Genomic DNA, 15866 nt, shown 5'->3' with positions numbered 1-15866 from the left:
TTTTTTTTTTTTTTTTTTGGAGACAGAGTGCAGGCTAGAGTGCAGTGGCATGATCTTGGCTCACTGCAACCTCCACCTCCCTGGTTCAAGCAATTCTCCTGCAATTCTCCTGCCTCAGCTTCCCAAGTAGCTGGGAATACAGGCGCACACCACCATGCCCAGCTAATTTTTGTATTTTTAGTAGAGACAGGGTTTCACCATGTTGGCCAGGATGGTCTCGATCTCTTGACATTGTGATCCACCTGCCTCGGCCTCCCAAAGTGCTGGGATTACAGGCGTGAGCCACCGCACCTGGCCTATTTGCCTCTCATCTTACAAAAAATGCCTGCTTGGGTCTAATACATCAACAGTTAAAGATGCCTAGAAGAGATGGGACTGATGAGGCTGAAGACTTACTGAGCTTGGACTAACAGACAAGTTACATTCAGTTTTAGGAAGTCAGGTCTGATGAGCTAAGATAAAAAGAAACTGAATTATTTTCATACATGGTTGCTTTTCAGAAATAAAATAAAAACAAAATAGAAGCTAAAATTTAAAAAAAAGAAGATAAACAGATTTTAATATTATAAAATTGGAAAAACAAAAATTTTGAACAGTAAAGGAATATTTAATTTTTTTTTCTTTTTTTTCATGAACCATACACGAGACTTAAGGAATATTTAACTATTTTTGGAAAACCGAAGCAGAGGGAAAAAAACATCTGGACAGAATTTCAGTAACTTGTGCACCAATATCAAGTGATTTTTTTTTTTTTTTTGAGACGGTCTCACTCTGTTGCCCAGGTTGGAGGGCCGTGGCACCATCTCAGCTCATTGCAACTTCCACCTCCCAGGTTGAAGCGATTCTCGTGCCTCAGCCTCCCGAGTAGCTGGGATTATAAACGTGTGCCACCATGCCCAGCTAATTTTTGTATTTTTAGTAGAGATGGGGTTTCACCATGTTGGCCAGCCTGGTCTCAAACTCCTGACCTCAAGAGATCCACTCACCTCAGCCTCCCAGGTGTGAGCCACCGCGCCCGGCCTCAAGTATTCTGATACACATGTAATCGGTGTTCCAGAAGGAAATGAGAAAAAAGGAAAGAAAAGACATCCGAGGAAATAATGACTGAAAATTATACAAAACTGGAGTGAAACAGCAAGAACAGAGACTAGGAAGTTGTAGGCCCTCATTCCCCCATGGACACATCAAATAACAACATACAGACCAAAGTAGCTTTAGAAAAACCCTAAAAACCAGTTAAGAAGTTGCAGGAACCAAACATACACCTAACCATGAAAAGGTCACACTTCAAAGTGGTAGAAAACTTTGTGCCATTTTCATTCATCCTTGTCCCACTCAATCTGTCCCACCTTGTCCCATCAATGGGAAGAAGCTATCCAATTTCCAGCTCTTCCCTCAGGATGGAGCAAAAATAGAACTAGCTTCAATGTTCTGGCTTGTGTGGGGCTGCCTGAGGAACTGACTGCTGTCTCACCTCACTCGGAGGGCTAATGGGAATGGTGGCATAGTCTGGATACCAGGCTAGAGGCCACTGAAAGCAGTGGCAGGAGCCACGGCAGGGTGAGAGAGTGCATATCGTGAGTACCTGGGGCAAAAGGATTGCTGGCAGAGGAATACAATAGACCACCTAAGGGTCCAAGAAGAATTAGAGGTGAGACTCAGTGAAATTAGGACATTTAAAAGCAGCTACATATACAGGGGAACTTTATTTTTTTTTTTATACTTGTTCATATTTTATTTTGGTTTTTTTTTCTGGTCTTTTTTTTTATTATTATACTTTAAGTTCTGGGGTGCAGAACATGCAGGTTTGTTACATAGGTATATCCATATCATGGGGGATTGCTGCACCCATTATCTACATTACGTATTTCTCCTAATGCTATCCCTCCCCTAGCCCCCTATCCCCCGACAGGCCCCGGTGTATGATGTTCTACAGGGGAACTTTAAAAAAAAAAAAAAAAAAATAGCATATGCTATGAACTAGGCATGGTGGCCCACGCCTGTAGTCCCAGCCACTCAGGAGGCTGAGTTGGGAGGATCACTTGAGCCCAGGAGTTCAAGGCTACAGTGAGCCATGAATGCACCACTGCACTCCAGCCTAGATGACAGAGTGAGACCCTGTCTTTAAATATTTTGTTTAACAACAAAAAAAAGGCACATCCACAGGCCCAAGGAAGACATATCCCCAAAAAAGGTTTGAGAAGACCCCGGGACAATCTGAGATAATTTTTTAAACGACCAAAATAATTAAGCACAATAGTAACTTATATAAATCCTTGAAAAAAGAAAAATTCATAAAACCATACCAATAATAAATAGATAAATTATGAAGTAAGGGGAGAAGGTAGGTCTCCTCCTTACAGTAGGGTGTATAAAGCTAACTACTAAATGCAGAGAGACTGCTTTAGAGTTGGAAAATGATCATTTTGCAACCATCATGTTAAAAGATTGGATCAGGCAAGAATCATCAATGGATACAGAACCCAGGGAGAGATGTTAATGAGGAACAGGATATTTGAACGATCTTTTGAAGTATCTCCCTGCAGATTGCTTATTAGTTGCAAGACAAAAATAAAATACAGTCATTACACTTAGGAGAAACTGAGTAGCACGTTGATTCAAATGTAACATCACCTATGTAATGCAGACACAGATTACATGCCCCTAGATGTGACAGCCTGAGGACATAACATTACCTATACAGTACTCTGACTGAGAAAGTGTAACTTAAAGCTAAACAAGAGGAAATATAAGAAAAACACAAAATAAAGAATGCTCTTGGGGCCGGTGGCTCACACCTATAATCCCAGCACTTTGGGAGGCCAAGATGGGTGCATCACTTGAGCTCAGGAGTTCGAGACCAGCCTGGACAATATAGTGAAATCCCATCTCTATCAAAAATACAAAAGATTAGTTGGGAATGGTGGCACACGCCTGTAGTCCCAGCTACTCAAGAGACTAAGGTGGAAGGATCGGCTGAGGCAGGAGGATCGCCTGAGCCTGGGAGGTGGAAGTTTCAGTGAGCCAAGATAGTGCCACTGAACTCCAGCCTGGATGACAACATGAGACCCTATCTAAAAAAAAAAGAAAAGAAAAGAACGCTCTCCTGGCCGGGCGCGGTGGCTCACGCCTGTAATCCCAGCACTTCGTGAGGCCGAGGTGGGCAGATCACAAGGTCAAAAGATCGAGAACACCCTGGCCAACATGGTGAAACCCCATCTCTACTAAAAATACAAAAATTAGCTGGACGTGGTGACATGAGCCTGTAGTCCCAGCTACTTGGGAGGCTGAGGCAGGAGAATCACTTGAATCTGGGAGGCAGAGGTTGCAGTAAGCTGAGATCTCGCCATTGTACTCCAGCCTGGCGAAAGAACAAGACTCCATCTCAAAAAAAAAAAAAAACAATGCTCTCTTTACCTGTCATCCCAGAACTTTGGGAGGCTGAAACAGTTGGATTGCTTGAGCCCAGAAGTTTGAGACCAGCCTGGGCAACACAGCAAAACCCCATCTCTACAAAAATTACAAAAATTAGCTGGGCATGGTGGTACACACTTATAGTATCAGCTACTTGGGAGGCTGAGGCAGGAGGATTGAGTCCAGGAGGTGGAGGTTGCAGTTAGCCAAGATTGCACCACTGCACTCCAGCCTGGGTATCTGAGTGAGACCATGTCTCAAAAAAAAAAAAGTTTTTTAATAAAAAATAAAATAAAGAAACAATAAATGCCAGAAGACAGTGGAATTATATGTTCACAGCCCTACAAGAATAAACTAATTAGAATTCTATAACTAGTAAAAATCTTCCAAAAAAGGTGAATTAAAAATTTTTTCAAACAAATAAAAGCTGACAGAAATTATTTCCAGCAGACCTGAAGTACAAGAAATCTTAGGCTGGGCATGGTGGCTCACACCTATAATCCCAGCACTCTAGGAGGCCAAGGAGGGCGGATCACCTGAGGTCAGGAGTTGGAGACCAGCCTGGCCAACATGGTGAAACTCCATTTCTACTAAAAATACAAAAATGAGCCAGGTGTGGTAGCATGCACCTGTAGTACCAGCTACCTGGGAGGCTGAGACAGGGGAATCACCTGAACCCGGGAGGTGGAGGTTGCAGTGAGCCAAGCCTGCACCACTGCACTCCAGCCTGGGTAACAGAGCGAGACTCAGTCTCAAAAAAATAAATAAATAAATAAACCCTCAATCCAAAAAAAAGGGGGGGGGGGGGTACAAAGAAGAGGCAAACAGAAACAAACAACAAAAGAACAAAGAAGACCAAAAAAATAAAGAAGAGACAAAGAGAAACAAAGACTAAGATGGTAGATTTAATCCACCCATAGCTAAAATTACATTAAATGTAAATGTTCTATCTACTCCAGTTAAAAGGTAGAGATGTCAGACTGCAATTTGAAAATAAGAAACAATACCTAACTATATATGCTGTCTAAAAAGAAACCTGTTTTGAATATAAAGACACAAATATGTTAAAAGTAAAAGGAAATAAATACATATATAGTACAAACATTAATCAAAACAAAGTTAGAGGCCGGGCGCAGTGGCTCATACCTGTAATCCCAGCACTTTGGGAGGCCAAGGCGGGCAGATCATGAGGTCAGGAGATCGAGACCATCCTGGCTAACACAGTGAAAACCCATCTCTACTAAAAATAAAAAAAAAAATTAGCCGGGCGTGGTGGTGGGTGCCTATAGTCCCAGCTACTCAGGAGGCTGAGGCAGAAGAATGGTGTGAACCTGGGAGGCAGAGCTTGCAGTGAGCCGAGATCGCGCCACTGCACTCAGCCTGGGCGACAGAGTGAGACTTTGTCTCAAAAAAAAAAAAAGAAGGAAAAGAAAGTTGGAATGGCTATATTAACATCAAAAAAGTAGACCAGAACAAGGAATATTATCAGGAATAGAAAACATTTTATAATTATAAAAGGATCTTATTAAGAAAGTGTGGAAAAAACTGATAGAAATGAAAAGAGAAATAGATGAATCCACAGTTATAGGTGGAGATTTCAACACTCATCTCTCAATAATTAAAAGAACAAGTAGATAGAAAATCAGTATTGATAGAGAGCTTGCAGTGAGCCAAGATCACTGCACTTCAGCCTGGGCGACAGAGCAAGACTCTGTCTCAAAAAAAAAAAAGAAAAAATTATAACACAATAGTAAGAAACAAAAAAAAAAGTTAAATAAACAATATCATGCACTTTTTTTAAAAAGGTTAAAATGGTAAACTTTATGTTATGTATATTTCACCATAAAGAGAAAAAGCTAAAATACCATTAACAACAACAAAAATGGACAAAATATTTGAACAGGTACTTCACAAAGGCAGATATACAAATAGGCAATGAGCACATGAAAAGATGCTTCGCAGCATCAGCCATGACGGAAATGTATATAAAAACCACAATGAGCTACCATGATGAGATGCCCACTAGACAGGGTTAAATTAAAAAAAGATAGACACTACTAAGTGTTGGTAAGAATGTGGAGCAACCTAAACTCTCATACATTATTTGTAGCAGTATAAAAGAGGCACAACCACCTTGGGAAAAGATCTGACGGTTTCCTATAAAACTAAACATACACATGATCCAACAATTACACTACTGAGTATTTACCCAAGAGGTATAAAAACATATACTGAACACAAAGATTTCCGCACAAATTAATAATGGCCAAAGACTAGAAACCATCCAAACATCTATCAGGGTTGAACAGATAAAGAAATCTCCAGCTATAAACCACCCAAACATCTATCAGGGTTGAATGGATAAAGTGGTACATTCATGCAAAGAAATACCACTCAACAATAAAAAACAGCAAACTCTCATAACACACAACATGAATGACTCCCAAAAATATTAATGTTGAACCAAAAACAAAGTCACACAAAAGACTATATATCATATAATTCCATTCATATAAAGTTCTAGAAAAGGGAAACCTAATAGCAACACAAAATAGATTAGTGGTTGCCTGGAATCAATGGTAGGAGGTGAGAGGGGAGGGAGAGGGCATCAACTTCAGAGGAAAGAAATATTTGAGGGTGATACAAATATTCAGTATCTTGTTTGTGATGGTTGTTACATTGGTGTATACCTTTATCAAAACTCATCAAGTCATATTCTTAAAACGAGTGTATTATAATGTTGTATATAAAGTATAACTCATTAAAACTGACTTTTAAAACAGAATGGAAAAAACTATGAAAAAATTTAAAGTTTGCATTCCCTTGACCCCTGTCATTCTACCTCTTAGAATTTATCCCAAAGAAACCAGGAGTCAAAGACAAAAAGATGCATGTACAGATGTTCACTGCAGTGTTATTTAATAAAAATAATTTCCTCCAATGTTCCATCAATAGAGGATTGATTAAATAAACTAAGGTACTTTCACAGAATACTTCACAGCAATTAAAAATGGGAGTTAGCTTCTAATGTATGGACCTGAAATATAAGTATTAATTTAAAAAGTAATATAATATAAAAGAATATAATTTTTTTTTTTTTTTTTTTTTTTGGTAGAGACATGGTCTTACTACATTGCCCAGGCTGAACTCCTGGGCTCAAGCTATCCTCCTGCCTCAGCCTCCTGAGTAGCTGGGGTGCCTACCACTGCACCTGGAGAATAAACATATATTACAAATATACATGTATATTCAAAAAATTTATGAACCAAGAGATTTTGTACCAAGAGATGCTATCTTTTTCTTATGCTATTAAGCAAGGGAATGTTGAGATCATCCCTATTTTAAAGATGAGGAAACTCTCAGAGATGTCAAATGAGTTTCAGAAGAGCCAAAAGAACTGAAAACCCCACAGTCTCTCAGAAAACAACTGCTATCTCTGTGAACAGGTATTTGCTCTTCAAACCTTGTAGAAGAGAACTCACATAAATTGAGTCATAAATGCAGAGTACTATTGGAAAGTGCCTACAGGCTTTCATAGCCATCTTCGTGTCATTCTAACATCAGAATGAAACTCACTAAAAATCTCTTCCATATAATCTAGATAATGGTCCTTTACTGATTTCCTCTTTAATGCTGTGCTTATTTCCAGCTGTTATCAGGGCCTGATTTGAAGACAGAAGAGAGATTATGTTAATATGCAGTCTCCCTGAAAGCAGGAAGGAAGTCCTTTGGACTGATTAAGGCCAGCATGATGTTCACAGCAAACAAGCTCATTCTGGCCAAATTAAAGCAGTAATTCCAATGTTTGTTCCCTGTCAGCCATGTCAGCAGCCAAAAAAGAAATCCAAGAAAGCAGATGTGCATGCACGTGCCCAGAAAAAAAAAAAAAAAAGACTAACTTATTACACATCTGCTTGTCTCATACCTGGTATTTGTATCATTCCAAAGAATATATCAATGACTGAGCTTCAACTAGTTCGCATTTACCAGTTAAATAATTTCAAAACTTACCAGCCCTCACTCCCCAAAACAGTACTGGACTATACTGAAACCTCAGCGTTCCTGATCTCCTACCCCACTCTCCATTCCCACTGAGAATGAAGCCATCTTGTTACGAAATGTTAAGGGGAAAAATGATTTTCTGATGGCTCACTGATATTAACATTCACATATATGTATTTTCCTTATAGATATGGCCTTATTTAAGCACATAAATGCAAAGTTAGTCATTAAAACTGGTTTTACAAATACAAAAATCAACCAGGTGTGAATGATTAAACTTATTGACACTGACTTTTTACAGTTACAGGTGGTGGCCATCTGTAGTCCCAGCTACTGGAGAGGCTGAGGCAGGAGAATTGCTTGAACCCAGGAGGCAGAGCTTGCAGTGAGCCGAGATTACACCACTGCACTTCAGCCTGGGCAACAGAGCGAGAGTCTGTCTCAAAAAAAAAAAGAAAAAAATTGGTTTTACAATTCTACACTAAGCTCAGGCCATCTCTTGTATTTGCCCAATCTGAATCTATTCCCCTTCATAGGCCTNTGTTTTTAACCCTTTTTTTTTTTTTTTTTTTTTTTTTTTTGAGACAGTCTCACTCTGTCACTTAGACTGGAGTGCAGTGGCATGATCTCGGCTCACTGCAGCCTCTACCTTCTGGGTTCAAGCAATTCTCCTGCCTCAGCCTCCCAAGTAGCTGGGATTACAGGTGCGTACCACCACGCCCAGCTAATTTTTGTATTTTTAGTAGAGACAGGGTTTCACCATGTTGGCCAGGCTGGTCTTGAACTCCTGACCTCAAGTGATCCACCTGCCTCGGCCTCCCAAAGTGCTGGGATTGCAGGCATAAGCCACCGTGCCCGACCTGGTTTTTAATACTTCTAACACTGCAGGTCCATGTCTCACTGTATTCTAACACCTAAGACTACCATTAGCAATATGGACCTGATCGAAAAAAGGAAAGGAAAAGGAGAAAGGGAAAGGGAAAGGGAAGTAAGGAAGAAAAGAAGAAAGAATATTGTAAAAGTTTTCACCCAAAACATTTCCACTTTGCCACAACTTTCAAAGCTACCCTTTATCTACTCTTTACCCTCCAAATAATACTAACAACTTTAACTGGCAGTAAAGTATAGCAGGAGTAGCAGCTACCATTTATTAAATGCTTATTATGCATCAAGTACCACGCTGAGTTCTTTATGTCATCTCATACATTTATTTTGAGACAGGGTCTCACTCTGTCACCCAGGCTGGTGTGCAGTGGCACAATCATGGCTCACTACAGGCTTGACCTCCTGGGCTCAAGCATCCTCCCACCTCAGCCTCCTGAGTAGTTAAAACTACAGATATGTGCCACCACTCCAAGCTAATTTTTTATTTGCTATAGAGACAGAGGCTGCCTAAACGGCCCAGGGCAGTCTTGAACTCCTAGGCTCAAGCAATCCTCCAGCCTCAGCCTCCCAAAGTGCTTAGCTTAGAAGGCTGAAGCTACCTTGTCCAGCCAGTCATCTCATTTGATCCTTCCTACAACCCTCCCAAGTAGGCTATAAAGATTTGGAGAAGTTCATTTGTCCAAGTCCACACAGACTGAAGAACTCAAAATCAGAACTAAGTCCATCTGTCTCAAGAACCAAAGATATTGGTCAGGCGAGGTGGCTCATGCCTGTAATCCTAGCACTTTGGGAGGCCGAGGCAGGTGGATCACCTGAGGTCAGGAGTTTGAGACCAGCCTGACCAATATGGAGAAACTCTGTCTCTACTAAAAATAAATACAAAATTAGCCAGGCGTGGTGGTGCATGCCTGTAATCCCAGCTAGTCAGGAGGCTGAGGCAGGAAAATTGCTTGAACCCAGGAGGCGGAGGTTGCAGTAAGCTGAGATCGCACCACTGTATTCCAGCCTGGGCAACAAGAGCAAAACTCCATCTGAAAAAAAAAAAAAAGAACCAAAGATATTAACCATTGTTCTATTTTATTCCAAATGCTTTTATTTCTGTCTTCACTACAAGATTAAGAAAGCACAGCCTTTCCATCTGGCAGCAACCATCAGGTAAGCCAAGATGAGTGCATACAAGTATATCCAGGAGCTATGGAGAAAGAAGCAATCTGATGTCATGTGCTTTCTTCTGAGGGTCTGCTGCTGGCAGTACCGCCAGCTCTCTGCCCTCCACAGGGCTCCCCACCTGGCCTGATAAAAGTGCGCCAATTGGGCTACAAGACCAAGCAAGGTTACATTATATATAGGATTCGTGTTCGCTGTGGTGGCCGATAACACCCAGTTCCTAATGGTGCAACTTACAGCAAGCCTGTCCATCGTGGTGTTAACCAGCTAAAGTTTGCCTGAAGCCTTCAGTCTCTTGCAGAGGAATGAGCTAGATGCTACTGTGGGGCTCTGAAAGTCCTGAATTCTTACTAGATTGGTTAAGATTCCACATACAAATATTTTGAGGTTATCCTCACTGATCCATTCCACAAAGCTATCAGAAGAAATCCTGACACCCAGTGGATCACCAAACCAGTCCACAAGCACAAGGAGATGCGTGGGCTGACATCTGCAGGCTGAAAGAGCCGTGGCCTTGGAAAGGGCCATAAGTTCCACCACACTATTGGTGGTTCTCGCTGGGCAGCCTGGAGAAGGCACAATACTCTCCAGCTCCACTGTTACCACTAATGTAAGTAAAGTTTGTAAAATTCATACCTAATAAACAATTTAGGATAGTCATGTCCGCTTACAAGTGTTATTTGTCTGTTAAAGCTAGTCTGCAGATTGTTTCATGAATGCTTTGTCAAATTAAGAAAGTTAAAGTGCAGGCTGGGCGCGGTGGCTCACGCCTGTAATCCTGGCACTTTGGGAGGCCGAGGCGGGCGGATCATGAGGTCAAGAGATCCAGACCATCCTGGCCAACATGGTGAAACCCTGTCTCTATTTAAAATATAAAAATTAGCTGGGCGTGGTGGCAGGCACCTGTAGTCCCAGCTACTCAGGAGGCTGAGGCAGGAGAATCGCTTGAACCCGGGAGGCAGAGGTTACAGCGAGCCGAGATCACACCATTGCACTCCAGCCTGGGCGACAGAGCAAGACACCGTCTCAGGGGGGGAAAAAAAAGTTAAAGTGCAATAATGTTTGAAGACAATAAGTGACGGTGTATCTTGTTTCTAATAAGAAACTTTTTTGTCTTTGCTTTATCTTATTAGGAAGTTCTGTGTCAGTGTATAAAACATACTGTGTGGTATAATAAGTTTAAAATAAATTCTTTAAAAGAAAAAAAGCATAGCATGGACATATACACGCAAAAAAATGAACCTTGACCTAAATATTGCATCTTGTACAAAAAAATTAACTGAATCATAGACCTAAATATAAAAAACCAAAACTATAAACATTCTAAAGAAAACTTTCATATTTGAGGGTTAGGAAAAAAATTTTTCTTTTTTCTGAGACAGAGTTTCACTCGTTGCCCAAGCTAGAGTGCATCTCAGCTCACTGCAACCTCCGCCTCCCAGGTTCAAGCAATTCTCCCGCCTCAGCCTCCCTAGTGGCTGGGATCACAGGTGCCCACCACCATGCCCAGCTAATTTTTTCTATTTTTAGTAGAGACGGGGTTTCACCATGCTGGCCAGGCTGGTCTCAAACTCCTGACCTCAAGTGATCCACCCACCTCGGCCTCCCGAAGTGCTAGGATTACAGGTGTGAGCCACCATGCCGGCCAGGAAAAGATTTTTTTTTTTTTTTTTTTTTTTGAGACAAGTCTCGCTCTGTCACCCAGGCTGGAGTGCAGTGGCCGGATCTCAGCTCACTGCAAGCTCCGCCTCCCGGGTTCACGCCATTCTCCTGCCTCAGCCTCCCGAGTAGCTGGGACTACAGGCGCCCGCCACCTCGCCCGGCTAGTTTTTTGTATTTTTTAGTAGAGACGGGGTTTCACCGCGTCAGCCAGGATGGTCTCGATCTCCTGACCTCGTGATCCGCCCGTCTCGGCCTCCCAAAGTGCTGGGATTACAGGCTTAAGCCACCGCGCCCGGCCGAAAAGATATTTTAGGCATAACATCAAGAGTACAACCCATACAAAAAAAAAAAATCAATAAACTAGTCTTTATCAAAATTTAAAACTTTTGCTCTACAAAAGACATGAATAAGAGAATGAAAAGACAAGCTACAGATTAGGAGAAAATATCTGCAAATCACATATACTCGAAAGGACTTGTATCAACAATATATATATAAAGAACCCTAAAAACTCAATGATTAAGAAAACAATCCGGCTGGGCGTGATAGCTCACACCTGTAATCCCAGCACTTTGAGAGGCTGAGGCAGGTGGATCACGAGGTCAGGAGTTCAAGACCAGCCTGGCCAATACGGTGAAACCCTGTCTCTACTAAAGATACAAAAAACTAGCCGGGCATGGTGACACGTGCCTGTAATCCCAGCTACTCAGGAGGCTGTGCCAGGAGAATTGCTTGAACCCGGGAGGCAGAGGTTGCAGTGAGCCAAGATCGGGCCATAGAACTCCAGCCTGGGCAAAAGGGCGAGACTCCATCTCAAAAAAAAAAAAAAAAAGGAAAGGAAAGAAAAGAAAAGAAAAAAAACCCAATTGTTGTTGTTTGTTGAGACAGCCTCACTCTGTCACCCAGGCTGGAGTGCAGTGGCACCATCTTGGCTCACTGCAACCTCCATTTCCTGGGTTCAAGTGATTCTCGTGCCTCAGCCTCCTGAGTAGTTGGGATTACAGATGTATGCACCGTGCCTGGCTAATTTTTGTATTTTTAGTAGAGATGGGATTTCGCCCTGTTGGCAAGGCTTGTCTCAAACTCCTGGCCTAAAGTGATCCACCCAACTCCATCTCCCAAAGTGCTGGGATTACAGGCATGGGACACTGCACCCCGCCAAACCACCCAATTGTAAGACAGGCAAAAGACATGAACAGACACCTCACCAAAGATGATAAAAGGATGGCAAAAAAGCACATGAACTAATTCAACATCATTAGCCATTAAAGAAATGTAAATTAAAACCACAATAAGATGTCACTACACAGCTATTAGAATAGCTAAAATAACAAATAGTGATAATATCAAATGCTAGTGAGGATGGAGAACAACTGGAATTCTCATAAATTGCTGTTGGGAATGCAAAACAGTACATGCATTCTGAAAAATGGTTTGGCAGTGTTTCGTAAAGTTAAATATACACCTAGCATACATCACAGCAACCCAATTCCTGGGTATTTTACTGTAAAGAAATGAAAACTTATGTTCACACAAAAACCCGTACACAAATGTTTACAGCAGTTCTAATCATAATTGCCAAAAACTGCAAAAACCCAAGTGTCCTCCAATGAGTGAATGGATAAGCAAACTTTAGCACACCCATAAAGTAAAATATTACCCAGAAATAGTAAATGAACAAACTCCTGAGACACACACAACTTGGATGAATCTCAAAAGCACTATGCTGAGTGAAAGAAGCCAGTTACCTACTATATGATTCCATCTATATGACACTCTCAAGAAGACAAAACTACAAATAATAAACAAAACACACATAAACACAAACACACACATACACACGACAAAACTACAGTGAAGAAGAGATTAGTGATTGCCGGGGTTGTGGGTGAGGAAGAGGTGACTATAAAGGGAGAGTATGAGGGAGTTTTTGGGGTGGAATTGTTCTGTATCCTAATTGTGGTGGTAGTTACAGAAATCTAAACATGTTTTAGAATTCATAGACATGGGCCGGGCGCGGTGGCTCAAGCCTGTAATCCTAGCACTTTGGGAGGCCGAGACGGGCGGATAACGAGCTCAGGAGATCGAGACCATCCTGGCTAACACGGTGAAACCCCGTCTCTACTAAAAAATACAAAAAACTAGCTGGGCGAGGTGGCGGGCGTCTGTAGTCCCAGCTACTCGGGAGGCTAAGGCAGGAGAATGGCGTAAACCCGGGAGGCGGAGCTTGCAGTGAGCTGAGATCCGGCCACTGCACTCCAGCCTGGGCGACAGAGCGAGACTCTGTCTCAAAAAATAAAAAAAAATTTAAAAAATTTAAAAATAAAAAAAAAAGAATTCATAGACATGTATACTCTAAAAAAGTCCATTTTAATTATAATAACTTTGAAGATAAAATTGAAAAAATTTAATTCTTCAGAGGATAACTGGTTAAATAGGTGTTTAAAAAGTTAGTCTTATCTCTTACTGTATATCAAAACATATTCTAAATGAACTAAAAAGCTAAATGTAAATTATGAAATAATACTGATCTTTTTTTTTTTTTTTTTTGAGACAGAGTCTCATACTGTCACCCAGGCTGGAGTGCAGTGGGATGATCTCTGCTCACTGCAAGCTCTGCCTCCTGGGTTCAGGTCATTCTGCCTCAGCCTCCCGAGTAGCTGGAACCACAGGCACCCACCACCATGCCCAGCTGATTTTTCTTTATTTTTTTTTTAGTAGAGACGGGGTTTCACCATGTTAGCCAGGATGGTCTTCATTTAGAGACGGGGTTTCAACATGTTGGCCAGGATGGTTTCTATCTCCTGACCTCGTGATCCGCCCACCTCGGCCTCCCAAAGTGCTGGGATTACAGGCGTAAGCCACTGCGCCCAGCCTGATCTTCTTAATATATATGATGCTCCTACAAATAAATTTTTTTTTTTTTTTTTTTTTTTTTTTTTTGAGGCGGAGTCTCGCTCTGTCGCCCAGGCTGGAGTGCAGTGGCCGGATCTCAGCTCACTGCAAGCTCCGCCTCCTGGGTTTACGCCATTCTCCTGGCTCAGCCTCCCGAGTAGCTGGGACTACAGGCGCCCGCCACCTCGCCCGGCTAGTTTTTTGTATTTTTAGTAGAGACGGGGTTTCACCGTGTTAGCCAGGATGGTCTTGATCTCCTGACCTCGTGATCCGCCCGTCTCGGCCTCCCAAAGTGCTGGGATTACAGGCTTGAGCCACCGCGCCCGGCCAATAAATTTTTAAAAAGAACACTCCCAGAGAAAAATGGGTCAAGACATGAATAAACAGAGTTAAGTAAAGGAAAACGCTTTATCTCACAAATAATTGAATAAACAGTAAAGCAATGAGACAGTAATTTTTGTCAACTGAAATACAAAAAAAAAAAAAAAAAAAAAAAACTTTAAAAGAATGATAACATCCAGTATTGGCAAAAGTGGGAAAGGAAACCTAAAGAAAACTCTAGTTTAGAGCATAAAGTGCTATAAGATTTCCTGAAGGTAATCTGGATGTCTATACATTATCGAAAAATTCATACACATACACAAAACTGTTTTTTCACTTCCAGGAATTTAAGTAAAATAACCCACTAGTGCAGAAAAATGTATTCAGCATACACATAACAAAATACAAATTTAAAAAGTTAAATAATTATATATCCATATAATAGAACAGTAAGTAGCCATTACAAAACCAAGTCACCTGAACAGTTAATGAAACCAGATTTTTTGTGTGTGTTTTTTGTTTGTTTTTTGTTTCTGAGATGAGTTTCATTCTTGTTGCCCAGGCTGGAGGGCAATGGCGCTATCTCGGCTCACGGCAACCTCCGCCTCCCTGGTTCAAGTGATTCTCCTGCCTCAGCCTGCTGAGTAGCTAAGGATTACAGGTATGCGCCACTATGCCCGGATAATTCTGTATTTTTAGTAGAGACGGGGTTTCTCCATGTTGGTCAGGCTGGTCAGTCTCAAACTCCTGACATCAGGTGATCTGCCTGCCTTAGCCTCCCAAAGTGCTGGTATTACAGGCCTGAGTCACCACGCCCAGCCTAAATTTTATTTTTAAAATGTATGTGAGTGGGCCAGGCATAGTGGCTCACGCCTGTAATCCCAGCACTTTGGGAGGCCAAGGAGGGCAGATCACCTGAAGTCAGGAGTTCAAGACCAGCCTGACCAACGTGGAGAAACCCCATCTCTACTAAAAATACAAAATTAGCCAGGCTTGGTGGCACATGCCTATAATAACAGCTACTCAGGAGGCTGAGGCAGGAGAATTCCTTGAACCTGGGAGGCAGAGGCTGCAGTAAGCTGAGATGAGTCATTGCACTCCAGCCTGGGAAACAAGAATGAAACGCTGCCTCCAAAAAAAAAAAAAGTATGTGAGTGTACAGACACATTGATACACACACATATATAGTAATGATGTCACAGCATCTCTCAGTAGTGGAATTATGGATGATTTTTTATTAATCTTTTCTGTATTTTCTAAATTTTCCATAATAAACATATATTGCTTTCATACATTTTTTTGAATCAATATACATTTTTTAAAATCAACTAACTGATATCCAAAATGAGTTTAAAACTTGTTTTCTAATCTGGATTATCTGCTATTATCCTGGTCACAAGCATTTCACTGTTATCTAAGTATGGCAATTCTATATGCAAATTTGTCTTTTAGTTACTAATCTCAAATGAGCCATGACTGCCCAAAGGCAGAAGATCTAAAGATAATGGCATCTCGTTAAC

General features: G+C 41.4%; 1 protein-coding gene and 1 pseudogene across 3 annotated transcripts in view; one reads left to right on the top strand and one right to left on the bottom strand.

Annotated features, from left to right (window-relative positions):
- ASCC1 (activating signal cointegrator 1 complex subunit 1) overlaps nt 1–15866 on the bottom strand; it is a 116711-nt gene that overhangs the window by 78717 nt on the left and 22128 nt on the right. The gene's annotated exons all lie outside the window — the stretch shown is intronic.
- Nucleotides 9467–10077, top strand: LOC112631697 (annotated as a pseudogene).

Source organism: Theropithecus gelada, chromosome 9, assembly GCF_003255815.1.
Source record: "Theropithecus gelada isolate Dixy chromosome 9, Tgel_1.0, whole genome shotgun sequence".
In the NCBI taxonomy this organism is placed as follows: domain Eukaryota; kingdom Metazoa; phylum Chordata; class Mammalia; order Primates; family Cercopithecidae; genus Theropithecus; species Theropithecus gelada.
Note: the sequence above shows the minus strand (reverse complement) of the source record. Positions and strands in the feature narration are given on the sequence as shown.